This window comes from Artibeus jamaicensis, unplaced genomic scaffold (assembly GCF_021234435.1).
Source record: "Artibeus jamaicensis isolate MK-2021 breed Jamaican fruit bat unplaced genomic scaffold, CSHL_Jam_final contig_585, whole genome shotgun sequence".
Lineage (NCBI taxonomy): Eukaryota > Metazoa > Chordata > Mammalia > Chiroptera > Phyllostomidae > Artibeus > Artibeus jamaicensis.
Window position 1 is genome coordinate 13,991,529 of NW_026521894.1, and position 14,315 is coordinate 14,005,843.

The 14,315-nt window shown below is 50.1% G+C and overlaps 1 long non-coding RNA gene across 2 annotated transcripts; it reads left to right on the top strand.

Annotated features, from left to right (window-relative positions):
* The first annotated feature begins 3,245 nt into the window (after positions 1–3,245).
* On the top strand, positions 3,246–9,479 carry LOC119062469 (uncharacterized). Of its 2 annotated transcripts, none has more exons than XR_005084977.2 (3): positions 3,246–3,362; positions 3,975–7,438; positions 9,338–9,479. It is a non-coding gene; the product is annotated as an uncharacterized LOC119062469 (long non-coding RNA). The 2 variants fall into 2 exon arrangements; XR_008392526.1 differs by having other exon boundaries at positions 6,938–7,438.
* The last annotated feature ends 4,836 nt before the right edge of the window (positions 9,480–14,315 follow it).

A 14,315-nucleotide genomic window follows, 5' to 3' on the forward strand; every position in this document is an offset into this window, starting at 1 on the left:
GGCCATTTCAGAAGAGCAGCTGGGATAGGAAACGTGGTTGTAGGTATTTCAGGAAAATACCATCTGCCATTAGTCTGTACTGTTAATATCCCACTTTATAGGTGAAAACATTCTGGAACAGTTGGCTAGGTCACACAGTGAGCCTGCTTATTTAAGGTGACCCAAACCTGTATGCCCTCTGATGCCTTAACCATATGCTTCACTTTAGACAGTGTTCTGAAACTTTAATAACGAGTCACCCCTTTAAAAGATGCAGTATTACTTTTAAGAATGTAAAGACCTAAAATCTAGTAAACATTTATAAACTAGAAATGAGTTCTAGTAGGATTTGAGGTGTCATGCACAAGAAATACTACTGAGGGAAGAACTACATTTGCTGAGCTGCTTCTGTGGCCCGGGCACTTACGCACTATATAAATGCGTTATATACATAATGCTCCGTTTTCCCCAGATGAAAAGCGACGTTTAGAGAAGTCAAACAAGTTGGCCAGCGTCAGCCAGCCACTGAATGACACCGCCAGGATGTAAGCACAGGTACGTCTCAGCCCGCTCTCCGGGCTGCTCCACGGCACAGACCGGGCTCAGGAAACAGGCTCTGAGATGAGAGTGGCGTGAAGGGAGCAACTGGGCAGTGCCGGGCCAACACCTGCTGTGGGAGGGACAGACAGAGCATCGGCCTAAGAAGAGGTGGGCTGTGATACAGTCAGACCAAAGAACTCGGCAAGCCCATGGAGAGCTTTGAAGCTAAAATAACCCTTCAGAGTTGTCCTGGATTGGGGGAAAATGTCTGGACCTTTATTACCAACTCGACCCCCATAGCAGGCATCCATCACAGCAAATAGTTAGCATGTAAACAAATGAAAAAAGCAATCAATCGGGATGGAACTACGGAGGGAGGCAGCATCACTGAGGGAGGAAAACTTATGTGTAAGGGCAGCCAGACCCGCTCTGGACTTCCAGGGTCTTTTCCCATAAAATGCTAGAATATTCGGGGCCTGGACTCTCAGAAAATCCTCAGAAGAAGCCAGATCTCTAAGTCCAAACAAAAAGCTGAGATAAACACTGCAAGTCTCTCTATATAACTTGCCCAAGGAGCCCGTAGCTTAGGCTGGTACATTTTTAATGTTGTTGGGTTTAGGCATGGCCTCAAATTGAATCAGCTTACAGTATTGAATTTATTTGCTCTAGGATTCCAAATGGTGACCACACACCCAGTGAGGAGTTCCTAAAAGTAAGTAATTCAAGAGCTATTCACTAGTAGAGGCTGGTGGTGAAAGACTGTTAGCAGAAAGGATGTTAAGAGCCAACCATAATGATGCTCATCTTCACAGGGTCTTGTCCACAGAGGGAGGGATGAATAAAGGGATCACACGACCCAGACCCACTCCTGCCATCTGCACCCAGTCTGGCCTCGGCTTCACTGTCGGTGGGGACTAGGATGGAGGAGAAGCCAGGAGAATTAGAAGTCAGCGAGGAAGAGGAAACGATGAGATAAGGGAGACAGAACTAATTTATTGCTTACAAGTTATCTCACTTCATACTTATCATGACTGTATGAATTATGCCAACCACGAGCTTTTCTGATGATGAAACTGAGATTCAAAAGGCCTAATTGAGATCACAGGGCAATGGGATGAAATGGGAGAGAGAAAAAAAAAGAGGTGAGGACTAAAGTTGGGTACATTTATCAGGGAAGGCACGCTTTTAAAAAATATTGCCAAGACATATTCATGCTGCCAGAACACCATGCTTCCTCCTTTTCTGAGAAAAGTACCCAAACTGAGAAACCAAGCGGGAAATGTGCCCCTGGGTCCTGAGTCCTCCTTCTGCTACCCCCCTTCTCCTTTCTCAGTGTCTCCAGATCCTGTGGGAGGTGCCCAAGGGCCTCTGATGGGCTGTCTCTCCAGAGGTTTTGACATGTGATGACAGAAATAACTTTCCACTTTATTCCTAACAATTCTCAACAATGAAATGAAGCCTTACTGAGTATTTATACACCAGGAACTTTCAAATATAGTACTTCATCCACTTTTCACAACAACCCTGTCAAGATAAAAAACAATAATGTTTTTAATGGAAGATGAATCTGAAGCTCTGGAATGTTGAGTAACAGTAGCGTAAGAACCCAGATTCTAAACTAGGCTGGAGCCCACACACTTTTCGCTTGATCCTCCTGACTCAAGGTTACCAAGGTCCATGAACCCCACGAACATGACCCTGGCCTTGCTTTTGGTTGATCCAAACATTCAGGGTCCATCACGGATTGCAGATTTTGCATCGGTCACCTACCCCAGTCCTGGGCATTTTATTTTTATTCATTTAATTCAATTAATTTGATGACTTTTGGTATCAGTACAGCAAACTTCCCATCTGTACTGAGTCATCCCACAAGAAGAAGTGGTCGCAGCCAATGCAAATGGAGGAGGCATGCAGGGAGGGGGAGGGGGAGTTTTGTAATGTATGGAGCTGTGAGTGCAAGTGCCTCATTTGTCCTCCCACCAAATAAACAACGCCCCATGGTAACAGTCACTCACGAGTCATCATTCAGTCTGTACTTTTGGTCTGTGGTCCCTCCCATGGTGACCCCACAGCCAGAATCCACTGCCTGTGTATTTGGCAACCATCCTTGATCCGGGACTGGCTCTAGCCCTCGTGGACAACTGTGGATGCTGCCAATAGTTCCTTAAGGGGATGGCAGTTAACCATTGTCGCCATACCCCTGAGGCTCTGCCTTTCTGCAGAGCAGAGAAGAGGGAATGGATCCTCCCAGGCCCTGGAAGTGCATTGAAGGAGGGGTGGTGTGTGTGGGGGGTGGGGAGAGCATTGGGAAGGCACACCCGCGGAAAAAGCGCTGTCTACCCAGAACCAAATGATTAGGCACTGGCCATATGAGTCAGAGCCCTAAGTGCTACCAAAACCCCAAGGATGTGGGACAGGTAAAGGGAAGATGTTCACCCCCTGGGTAAAGAAGAGGGTGGGAAGATGTTCACTGGGGCAGGTGGAAGAACTGGAGTCAAGCAAATGCCAGCCAAGGTTTGAATGATCTAGCCGGAACGAAAACGGTATCAAAAGGTCATTCATGGGAAGAAAAGAAATATATATTCATGCATTTATGCATGTATAAACACATATATCTGCAATGCCTCTAAAACAGAGCTGGATTTGAGACTCCCTCTACCATTTATCCATCACGTGACCTCGATCAAAGTACATCACTTAACTGCGGTAAAAGCTCCTCCCGGCCGGACCGTCCGGCAGGCTTCGAGTGCTGGCGCACAGTGAGAGCAAAGGAAACTTCCCTTTCCCCGAACTCTCTCCCAGTGACTAGGAAGGGTGCTCACTGCCCCGGGCAAACAAGGGAGGTTTGTGGCGCTGTTTGTAATCCTCTACAGGGAGGGAGCTCGGGGGTGGAGGGACAGCAGTAGGCCCAAGGCGGGGTGGGGACAAAGGGGCTTTGTTCCAGGAGGGCTGGCTGGGCCTGGCGCCGACTCGCTACTGGTCTGGAAGTGGGCAGGTTCTCTCCGGGAGGGGAACTCCTCTCCATCCCAGCCCACTGCTGCCAACCTCCAAAAATTGTGTTAAAAATCTGGAGTGGGAGAAAATGCCAAGAGACCGTTTATTTTCCTCCGGGATAGGTAGAGAGAAAGCCGCTCCTTTTCTTGGTCTGGATTGAGTATATCCCGCTTGTGGTGTGATTGCATCAGTTCCCAGGAACCCAGGGAGGTGGCCGGTGGCCGCGCCGCCCGCGGGTCTCCGCGGCGATGACGCGCCTTTCCGAGCCCGCTCAGTCTGATTCCCCCCGCGCAGAAAGGAGACGTAGATGCCTACGATGCACAGGCCCCAAACGAGGATAAACTGGACCCCACTCTCACACTCCTCCAGACCCAGGAGACTGGGCGGGGGGGCTCAGTCCCGAAAGCTGGCGATCCTGCAGTCGCGAATGCAGAACAAAACTCCCTATATTGTGCCACCAGGCAACCCGGAGCGCCATTTGAACACGCCCCATTCCCACGAGGGCGGAGGTGGAGAGACGGCCGCTCGCAGTACGGAGGCTGGCTGGGGGAGGGCTCTGTTCGGAGTTGTCCGCTCTCTCCGCGCCTCTTCACGGGTCCGGGATCAGCGCGGGAGGGGATCTGGACTTAAAGGAATCTTTCTACTCCAAGCTACTCTCCGCCCCGCTGGCCTCCAGGCGTTCTGCCCTGCGAGGGCAGCGGGCGGGGGCGGCCACTGTCCCGACACCCACCCGCTTCCAGAGTCTTTGGTGACTGTAGCCGCTGCGGGAGAATGAGCCCAAAGGAGCAGACGGAAGCCGGCGGGACTGCCAGGGCTCCCTCTCACGGGTCCCCCCTCGAGTCCTTTCTCTTCGCGCGGGGTCTTCCCTTCCTCCAACTGGGAGACTCTGAGTCGGAAGGAAGCCTAGACTCCTCCCAGAAAAATGCATTCTCAATGCATCCGGAGCATCCATCTACCGGATGCTCCAAAACCTTCTGCGCATCGCTGGCCCCTCCGGAGCACCCAGTGGGCCCTCACCCCACCCGGGAAGGGGTGGCTTTCGGTGCGGACCCTCTCGCCCTCTTGCGCCCCACCTGGGCCGGCGGCCTCACCCTGCAGCTCGCCCGGGAAGGGCTAGGCGGTGCTAACCGGGCGGAGAGCCGTTTATTGATGTACACTGAGAAAAGGCTGCCCGGGGTCCGCACCTCTGCGTCCGCCTCTGGGGTGCATCTTGCTCCCGGAGTCCAGCCCCAGGGGAGGTCGGAGCAGGAGAGGTTGCTGGAGGGGCGTGAACTCCGAGCCGGAGAGTTAGGTGCATCAAACGTCAGGTGGCGTCAGGCTCAGTCCGTTGACCCTTCTCAGTGTAACCAGATTCTCCCATGAGCCCAAGAGCGCCCTTACCTAGACCCGCGCCCCCCCCCTTTTTTATAACGCGCCGCACCTAAGATTTGTTAACATTTCGTCTAGTTGTTTTTGTCCTCGAAATCTCCGCACTCTTCCACTGTGAACTGATTTCACAGGCTCCCCGGCAGAGGGCACCCTTACTCCGAGTTCTCCAGCGCTCCAGGGCCTTAACTGGCAAGGTGGGACTTCCGCAGCTTCCCTGTTTACAGCCATTTCCTGGCGATGGTGCTCTTTCCTCCTCCTCTCAAACAGCAGGCGTTCTCTAGCAGATCTCTAGGTAGATCTGGTCTCTCCCTCATCAGCGGTGAGGCTTAGGGGGTCCCTGCCCGTATTTTCTCTAGCAGAACCACTTTGAGCTGTCTTTTTATTTTTTTCCCCTGGGAACTATTTACATGTTAAGGAGCCACAGAACCTCCAACCTAAGCAAAGCAGCCCAGAGAAGCAGAGTGTGCGGGTGTGCATTGGAGCGTGTGGAGAGAGAGGGGAAGGGTGATGGCTGGGTAGTTTCTGAAACAGGCTGAGAGAAGGCTTTCTCTGTTTTCTGAAGTCACCTCAGATTCCAGTTAATTTAGCAGATGAAAGCACCTACTCTGTGCCAGGCACTCCATTGCACACCGTGTTAGTGAAACAAGCTGTGGGTTTGACGCTGTAAGATCAGCTGGAATTCTGGCTCTCTCCCGATGAATTTCCTCTTGTTCATAGCACTTAACCACTAGGCAACCACACTCTTGTATAAAATCATTTTTTCCATTTAACATATATATTTATAAAGTGCTTGGTTCCCTTACCAAGCTTGTAGTAAGACAAACAATAAGTAAGAGTAATTTAATCATCTGTTGAGAGGGGGCTTATTGTATAGAGATTTGCAGCCATTTTATGGACTTTGGCCTTAATGTAAAAGAAGTGGGGAGCCATTCATGAGTTCGGAGCAGCCAACAGACCTGCTCAGGCACCGCCCTGGCTGCTGTGTGGAGCGCAGACCGAGGAGCCCATTGGGCAGAACGGAGGTCCAGGAAGTGATCCAGGAGAGAGAGGCTGCTGCCAGGCCAGGGGGCACTGCTGCAGGTGGAGAGGAGTGGTCAGATTCTGGATATGCTTTTCAAAGGAGAATAAAAGAAGATTCAGTTGTGGGGTGTAAGAGAAAGAGAGGCATGGAAAAAGACTCTAAGCTGCTGAAAGAATAGTTGCTGCTGAAGGAAACTGGGAGACTGTGAAGAGGCTTTTCTAATACAAACCTCAGGTCCAAAGAGGCTTTGTTTTGGACTTGAGGTTGGTATTAGAAAAACTAGGAGAAAGGTGGGCTGCAGGCAGGTGTGAGGCGGTCCGGATACATACAGGCCGTGCCTGGGGCCACAACGCACTCATCACGCCTCTTCCCTCTGCTCAGCTAGAACTCCCATGATCCTCTCTCGTTCATGGTTCTATTCACAGTACCTGTTCAGAGAACATGTTACAATGAACCTACCTTCTCTGACTCTCCTCATAACATGTAAATGAGTATCAACATGACACCTATTAGTTTATTGCCAGGAAAAGTTAAATGAGATGACAAAAGTGAAAATGGCTTAGAAGTAATAGACACTCAGGGTATTTGAAAACTGTAGGTTTGATTATTTCATTTTCTACTGTTTTAACTCAAGTTGATAGGAACTTCATATTTTATATAACAATGATAACTTCATAAACAATTCCTCGTGCATGCAGGGCAAATGGCATTCCCATTTTGTGGAGGAGGGAAGTAGGCTCGCTGAGGTAAAACAACTTCCCGGAGGGGCCCGTCTAACAGTAGAATAGTGGCTAACATATCTGAGCATGCGTGTGTCAGGCACTGTGCTGATGATTCTGCCTGTATCTTGCAACACTCCAAGGTGGGTATTATTATCCTCATTTGCAAAACAGAGAAGCACAGAGAGGACGATGAACTTAGTCAAGGTCCCCAGTGAGTGGGTCGCAGAGGCCGGGTCGAGAGGCAGACATGCTGATCCTGACTCGAATGTTCTTTTCCAAGCCTGGTAGCACCTCTTTCTCATTCACATCCTAGACTGCTGCTGCCAGGACTGGGTCTCACCAAAGGCGAAGTAAGTGGCTGCCTCCTTGCTTTGAAGTTGGCAGAATTCTTTCTCACGCTTTTCTCCGACCAGGCCTGCTTCAGGATCTGAAAGTGCAGTCACTTGAGAAGCTGCAGAGCAAGCTTGATCAAAGCGTTTGATGCATTACTCCCTCTCAGTGGAATGTCCATTCCCCTCTTTACATGATGAATAGCTCTTCCGCGTTCTCCCAAATTCTTGTGAACTACAATGTGTTTTTCTAAATCCAGCCCTTATATCCCTTCTACCGTGAAGTGACCTTCCCTGCTTGCACCTGAGTTTGTCCCGGCTTAGCTCACATGACACTCTGTTCATACCTCTGTGGTAGCAAGTGTCACAACAACAGTTCCCTGCGGATCTGACAGATGCCACTGTAAGACTGTGATTTCCTCTAGGCAAGTGTCTTCTTCTCATGTGTTTGAATTCAACATGGTGTTTGCTTCATGAATACATAGGTGAGTGAACGACCCCTCAATGATCACTATCAAAGCAATATTGTGGATATACAATGCTGTTCTAGAGATGAGGAAATAGGCTCAAAGAAGTGACTCACCCAAAGTCAGCTCATTAAATATTGGAGTCCGAGCTCCAGAGGTGAGGATGTTGTGTCCCCTGAAGCCTCTTGACAACTGGCAAATCCCAGAGACTTCAGGCCTCTGTTGCCTTCCTCTGTGTGCTGCCATCCAGGGTCCTTGAACTGGTCCCTGAGGATTCTGCAGGTGGCAACAGAGGCCAAGAAAAGGTGCAGCGTCTGGGTGGGGGCCGCTGTTTGGGGGGGCTGTGTGTATAGGAAGGCAGAGCTCCCTTAGTGCAGTGGCACAGTGACTTCAGAAATCCTGGCAAGAGGGGTTTCATATGACTTCATCATATGACTTCGTCCTTTGTAACTCAGAGAGAAATCGTTGACACCTTCAGTGTAAACACTAGTCATAAAACTGGAGCGTGAAGAGAATAAAAAGCAAGTAAAATAAAAGGACATCAAATAACACAACGAAACCTTATATTTGGATGGAAAAGTCATGCAATCTGTCTCAGGTTACAGAGTCAGAAAGTGGCAGAGGGGAGGGTCAGTCTCAGGGCCCTTCACCTCATCGTCCACCAAGCAGGCTTCTGCAGGGTGGCTGAGCGCACAGAAGCCAGGTGTGGGTACAGGCACATTCGACGGGACCCAGGGGGTGTTTGGTAAGGGACTGAGGGCCACCTGGAGGGTCAAAGCTTCTAGTTTGTGGGGCTCTGTCCCCAACTCATTAAAGAGCAGAGGAAAGGTCGTCAAGATTGCCAAGGGCAGGGAATGCTGAGCACTTAAAGTGCCCGTGTAGAGGAGTGGGAACTGGACAAGTCCAAGCAGCATGGAGAAATGGGATATGGTGACATTTTGCCCTTGTGTTCCAAATAATTGGGCCAGGACATCATGGAAGAGTCATGGCTTTAGCACTAGTCTGTGTGGAAAAGAACTGGGCTGGGGCATTTATGTTAACAACTCACATTTGTGTAGCACTTGTAAGGTGTTTCCATGACCTCTTTACTCCTCATGACACACTACAAGGCGGCGATGGGGAAACTGAGGCTGGGAGGATCTTGTCTAAGTGACCACGCTGTAGCGTGAACTGTGGGTCTGTAACTCTTGGATTATTTCTCTGCTGTGGGCCCGCAGATCTGAGCAAGGTGCGTGTTCTGCCCATTCTGCCTTCAGAGCCTCTCTGGCCTCCAGCCTAGACCCTGCCCTACTGCGGGAGCGGACTCTGCATCCACACTTGATCTCATGCTCTCCTCCATCCCGCTGATTTAGGCAACATGAGTGGGGCTGGGGGAAAACAAAACGGGATGTTCAATTAAGTTTGAAATTTAAAAATATGAATAATTTTATCAAGTGGCACGTATATTAAAATTTTTTGTTCATCTGAAATTAACTGGGCACCTATACTTTATCTGACAATATTAGTAATAGTTCTGAAACCATTTCCATCATTCTGAACATGTTCAGTGTCCCTGTTACCTTCAGAGCAGGAGCCACAAACCCAAATTCCTACAGGGCCTGGGCAGGTAACACAAATGTATACATTGGGCGATCAATAGGAAGACTGGGGCTTGGGGCCAAACTGAAAATTGAAGAGCAAATGTTCCCCTACCCCAGACATTCAAATTCAGATTAAAAAAAAGATGTTACATATTTATTTATTTTAGAAAGGGGAAGGGAGGGAGAAAGAGAGGGAAAGAAACATCAATGTGTGGTTGTCTCTCACATAACCTGGATGGCAACCCAAGCATGTGCCCTTGATAGGGGACTCAAGACTTGGAAAATTTTAGCTTAAGGTAAAAATTTATAAGTCCAGCAAGTAATGTGTATGTTAAAGCTTTTGTTTCAGAAACTACAGATAAGGCCCATCCTGGCTCCTGGGAAAACAGCCGACCTCCTGGGGCAATGCCAGAGATGACCGCCTGGGGACAACTGGAGGCTTCCAGGCCTTTGTGTTCCAGGGAGAGACAGACAGACGACCACCCTTCCCTGGGAACAGCTAACTGCCCGGACAAGCATGTTGCAGCTTCTGAATCTCAAAGCCCTCACCTTGTTTATTCCCGTGTTATAAAAAGTCTGCCCTGGAAAGAGAAGACAAGATGGTCTGTTAGGGTATGAACCCGCATCTTCTCAGACTGCTGGCCATCTAAATAAAGCGCCCCTAAAGATTCAATCGCTGTCATTGCTTATTGGGTTTGGTAGTGACAGGCAGCTCGAACACTGGTGTCTTTTCTGGTTTCAGCCTGACTGGGAATTGAACCAGGGACCCTTTGATTGACAGACCGGCACTCAGTCACCGAGCCACACCAGCCAGGGTTCAAATTCTGATTTTGAAAATATAAAACAAGTCCCTATTAATGCGTAAAGCACCCCCTCCTTCCGCCACCATGACTTTCAGAGATGACTTCCTATCTGAAACTTGGGCTAAGCCAAACCGCTGGACCTGGCACTGGAGGCCCGGATGAGGGCCCTGCCACCCTCCCCTCCCAGCCCAGCTAATTCTCACTCATCATGGCCCGCCTCACCCCGCCCACCTTCCACTGTGCCAGTCCTGCTGGCCGTGCAGGTCCACAGTGAGCTTTCCCTTTCCAAGGTCAAAGCGCTCCTCTCTGCCCAGGGGCAGCACTCGTGGTCACATCATTTTCCTCTCTGATAGTCCACAGGAGAAGACAGGAGGTGAACCTGAGAGTCCCTTACCACGTGCCAAGTCCTTTGTATGCAGATACTTGCTTATTGTTGGTCTTCTCTGCTTGGCGAGAGGCTGAGTCACTCAAGGGCAGCAACCCTGTGTGATATATCTACCTCCAAATTCTCCATTGAGTTTTGGTATAAAGTTGTGCTCAGTGTAAGCCCTGGCGGGTGAGGCTCAGTGAACTGAGTGCTGGTTTGTGAACCAAAAGGTCACCAGTTCAGTTCCCCTTCAGGGCACGTGCCTGGGACGCTGGCCAGCTGGGGCTATGCGAGAGGCAACACATTGATGTCTCTCTCTCACACAGATGTTTCTCTCCCCCCTTTCCCCTCTCTCTAGAATAAATAAATAAAATCCTTAAAATATTTAACAAAAAAAAAAGGTGTGCTCCGTGTATACTGAACAACAGGGCCGAGATCCTACACACTCATGAACTCAGGACTGCAGAGAGGAAGCCAGAGCGCACGCCAGTGCTTCCCCCGCCCCCGCATTTCCTTGCTGCACCCCCATCACCTCCTGATTCTCGTTTCTAGCACTTTTCAAATCTGAGGCCTTTAGCACAATTTAAGCCTTCGCTTGTAAGTCCATTCTTTAAAGAGCTGATTAGGATCTTAATTTTGAAGATGTTGGTTCTTTACTGGCCTTCATTCAAAAAACTTTTGTTTTATTGGAAAATTAGCTGTAGTGCCTTCAAAGGCCTCCTTTTGTGTGTGTTGAACTGAGCCAGATTTGGGGCTTTGAAAGGAATACCATTTAATCTTGGCAAACTCCCACCTTTTGTTTCTAAGGGGAGAAAAGGCTGGAGGAACATGGATAACTCAGGGTAAAGGACCGGTGGGCCCCAGATGTGATCCGCTTCTGATGGGGAAAGGGCAGGAATCCTGGACTGACGCTAAGCTTGGAAAAAGAAAGGGACAAGGGCCAGCCGGGCAACCTTTCAGTTTTGCTAACTCCGAAGATTCTTCAAATACCCCCTCCCCCACCCCTGCACGGTTCCTGGTCTCCCCAGCTAACTTCCCTGCGGGTGGCGTTCGAGTGCAGGCTCCCAGCGCTGGGCGGGGCTGCCGCTGCAAGGCTGCTCTGTAGGCCGGGGTGCCCTGGCCGAGCTCCTCTTCAGGACTCCCTCCTGCTCCATGGCTGCCTCCAGGAGCTGCCCAGTCAGGGAGGGAAACTTCTGGAAACCCTTGTGCGGAAATTTTTATTACTATTTTCTTTGTGAATGGAGTCACTTCCTTTCAACAGGTAAAGTTTTCATGACAAATAATATGTTCCCCCCGCCACTCTGTCTCTTAGGATCCAAACTTCTCCATGGGGGGAAAAGGCTTAAAAAATAAACTTAAACTATATTCATCAACTTCCAAGAGACTATACTGGGCTCATTAAAAAGAACTCAGAGCAGAAATTCTTAATCGAAAATCAGGAACAGAGAGAAAAGGAGACCAGAACAGGAGAATGAATTTTACTGGATTAGTGTTTCTTTCTTCTTTTTTTTTGTTTTCTGAAATAGCCTATTTCAGCATGTGGAAGCAGGAGAAGGGAGTTTGCATGTGCTTGTGGGCCAGTACTGTGCAGGGAGCTGGGGAGGCAGAAATGAATGAAACAACCCCTGGCTTCCCCTGCCTGATGGAGGGGTGGACTTGAGCACCTGTGCCCAGGGAAAGCAGTGTAGTGCAGTGGTTAGGAGCGCTGCCTCTGGAGTCAGGCGGCCTGGTTTGTGCAGTGGCTGCCACTTGCTTAGGGGTAGTGTGGCATTGGGCAAATTATGTAGCTTCTCTGTGCCTTACATTCTGCATCCTAAAACAAAGTTTATCATAAAACCTACATTATAGGGCTCCCATGAGAATTTAATTAGTTAAGATGGTTAAAATCACTTAAGTGCAGTGTTTGGCACTTATGTTTCTGACTCTCACTGGCGTTTGGAAGGTGTGGAGGAAGCGTATGGGAGCACAGAGGAGTGCAGCTGATTGCCCGGATGTGGCAGGGGGCTGCAAAGAGCAGGCGACACCTGACAGCTGACTGCGTCCTGAAAGATGAGTGGGAGTTTCCTAAGACAAAGGTGGATCTAAGTGAAGGGGGGGCGGGGTTGCCGCTGGTCCGGAGCAGGAAAGAAGGTGGTGGCTCTAAGGAGGAGCAGAGGCCTGTGTGGCTGCAGCCAAGGATTTGTGTCTGCACTGGGGAGGAAGGACAAAAAGGACAAAGAAAGTCTGGAAAGGCGGGGTCAGGCCAGACTGGGAAAGCCCTTGAGTCCCAGGTAAGAGGCCATTAATGTGTTCGTGTAAATTGCCTCGCCTCCATATGATGTACTATGCGTGCTTAATAAAAACGAGCAGTTATTACTACTTTTATGATCACGTCCTTTACAAGTATCATCTCATTGAACTCCCGAGACATCCCGGGAAGTAGGTTCTGCAGTCGTCATTCCATAAAGACAGGAAGGCAGGCCTAGGTAGGTCTCCTAACTTGCCAAGCCCCCCTGAACCGGTGGGAGGCGGAGCCAGGAGGTAGCAGAGCTGAAATTTGAACCCGAATCTCCGGGACTCCAGAGCCTAAGCTCTTAACCAAGAAAGACATTGTGCTGACAATGTTTAAGGCTACTTCTGCCTTAAAACAGTGCTTCCCATTTGCTAATGAATTGGGACTGTATGTGAATATGATACTATTTACTTTGAAAGATATGAAGGGACCCAGTAAAGCAGTCTGACAGGGACGTTGGGTGAGTAAATGCACCCTCACCCCTGGGGTGTATTTCAGGCAGCCTGGTCTGGGAACTGCTGGGCTGTATCCCTAAGTCTCAGGCCCCAGAAACACAGCCATCCGACCCTATGGCGCCCTTAGCACAAAGAACACCATGGCAACCCTGCTTAGCATTTCTTTGCAATCTGCTTGGCAGGGCTAAGCAGTATCTGACACCCTCTGGGGTCACTTTGCTTTGAGCAGGGGCTTGGCTCCCTTAGGGGTCACCAAAGGCCAGCTTGTGCAGGTCTCCAGGCCTTGGACGAGAGTCCAAACATCTTCCGATCGGGCCAGGGCCTCTGATACTTCCTGTTCCACCCCTTTGTGGCTGGCTGGGCATTTGTGCCCTGGGTCAGTTCTGCAGGCCCTCTCGCTTCTATTGGGAGACACTCATTGGTGGAAGGCACTGAGTCAGTCGGCCGCAGCACCTGCCGGAGGGAAGAACATTCTCCTGTGGGGAGCAGGCAGCGGTCGCCAGGGAGTTTCCCCCCTTCCAACACTTCCCTGTTTACTGACTGGCATCTTCCGTGCCAAGGGTTTAAGAAATCACCAGGGATCCCCGGGGCAATTACCCTGGGACAGGGGCCCCTCACCAGCATCCCGTCCTAGATGAGCTGCTCTGAGGAAATGTCCCTCGGAGAACCCCGCCCCGCCCCACAATTCACTCTTATTTTATTTCTCTTTACAACACTTATTCCAGCTTATACTTCTATAATTTTATGGCTTTCTCGCTTAATGTCCTTGCCCCCACCTGACTGTAAACTCCATGCAGAGAACATGACTGTGGTGTGCAGGAGGTGGGGCACGGGGCCCTTTCGACTGCGCTTCTGGCCGTTCCTTCTCCACCTCCTTCGCTGGCACTGGTGCCCTCGCCCCTTCTGGCCTGAAATGGCGAGTCCTTCAAGGCTGGTTCCTGGATTACCTTCATCCCTCACTCTTTTTCTAAGCTGTCTCACCCACGTACAAAGCTTCAACTCAGCTGCTTGACATCTTTGTCTGTACATCTCACAGTCACCCCAAATTCTCGGTGACCAAGGCAAACACATGGCTTCGTGCTTGCTCCCAGCACCTGGCCCCTTTCCAGGGTTCTCCACCGGGCAGCCACATGCAAGCCAGGAGCCGTGGAGCCATCCCGACTCCTCCTTACTGTTTACCCTCCCGCAGCCCAATCACTTCTACCTCTCACCTCCTGAATCCATCCAGTGCTCGCCATCTCTGTGTCCCCATCCCAGTCCTCACTACTTGCTCCTTTCTCCTGACTGGCTTGTTAGCTAGCCTTTCCACGTCTATTCTGGTTGCCTTCATCCTTCATGCCCCAGCCAGAATGTTCTTGAAATGCAAATCTGACCATGTCACTAACCGTCCTCCCTCCTCCATACACAGAATTGAAAAC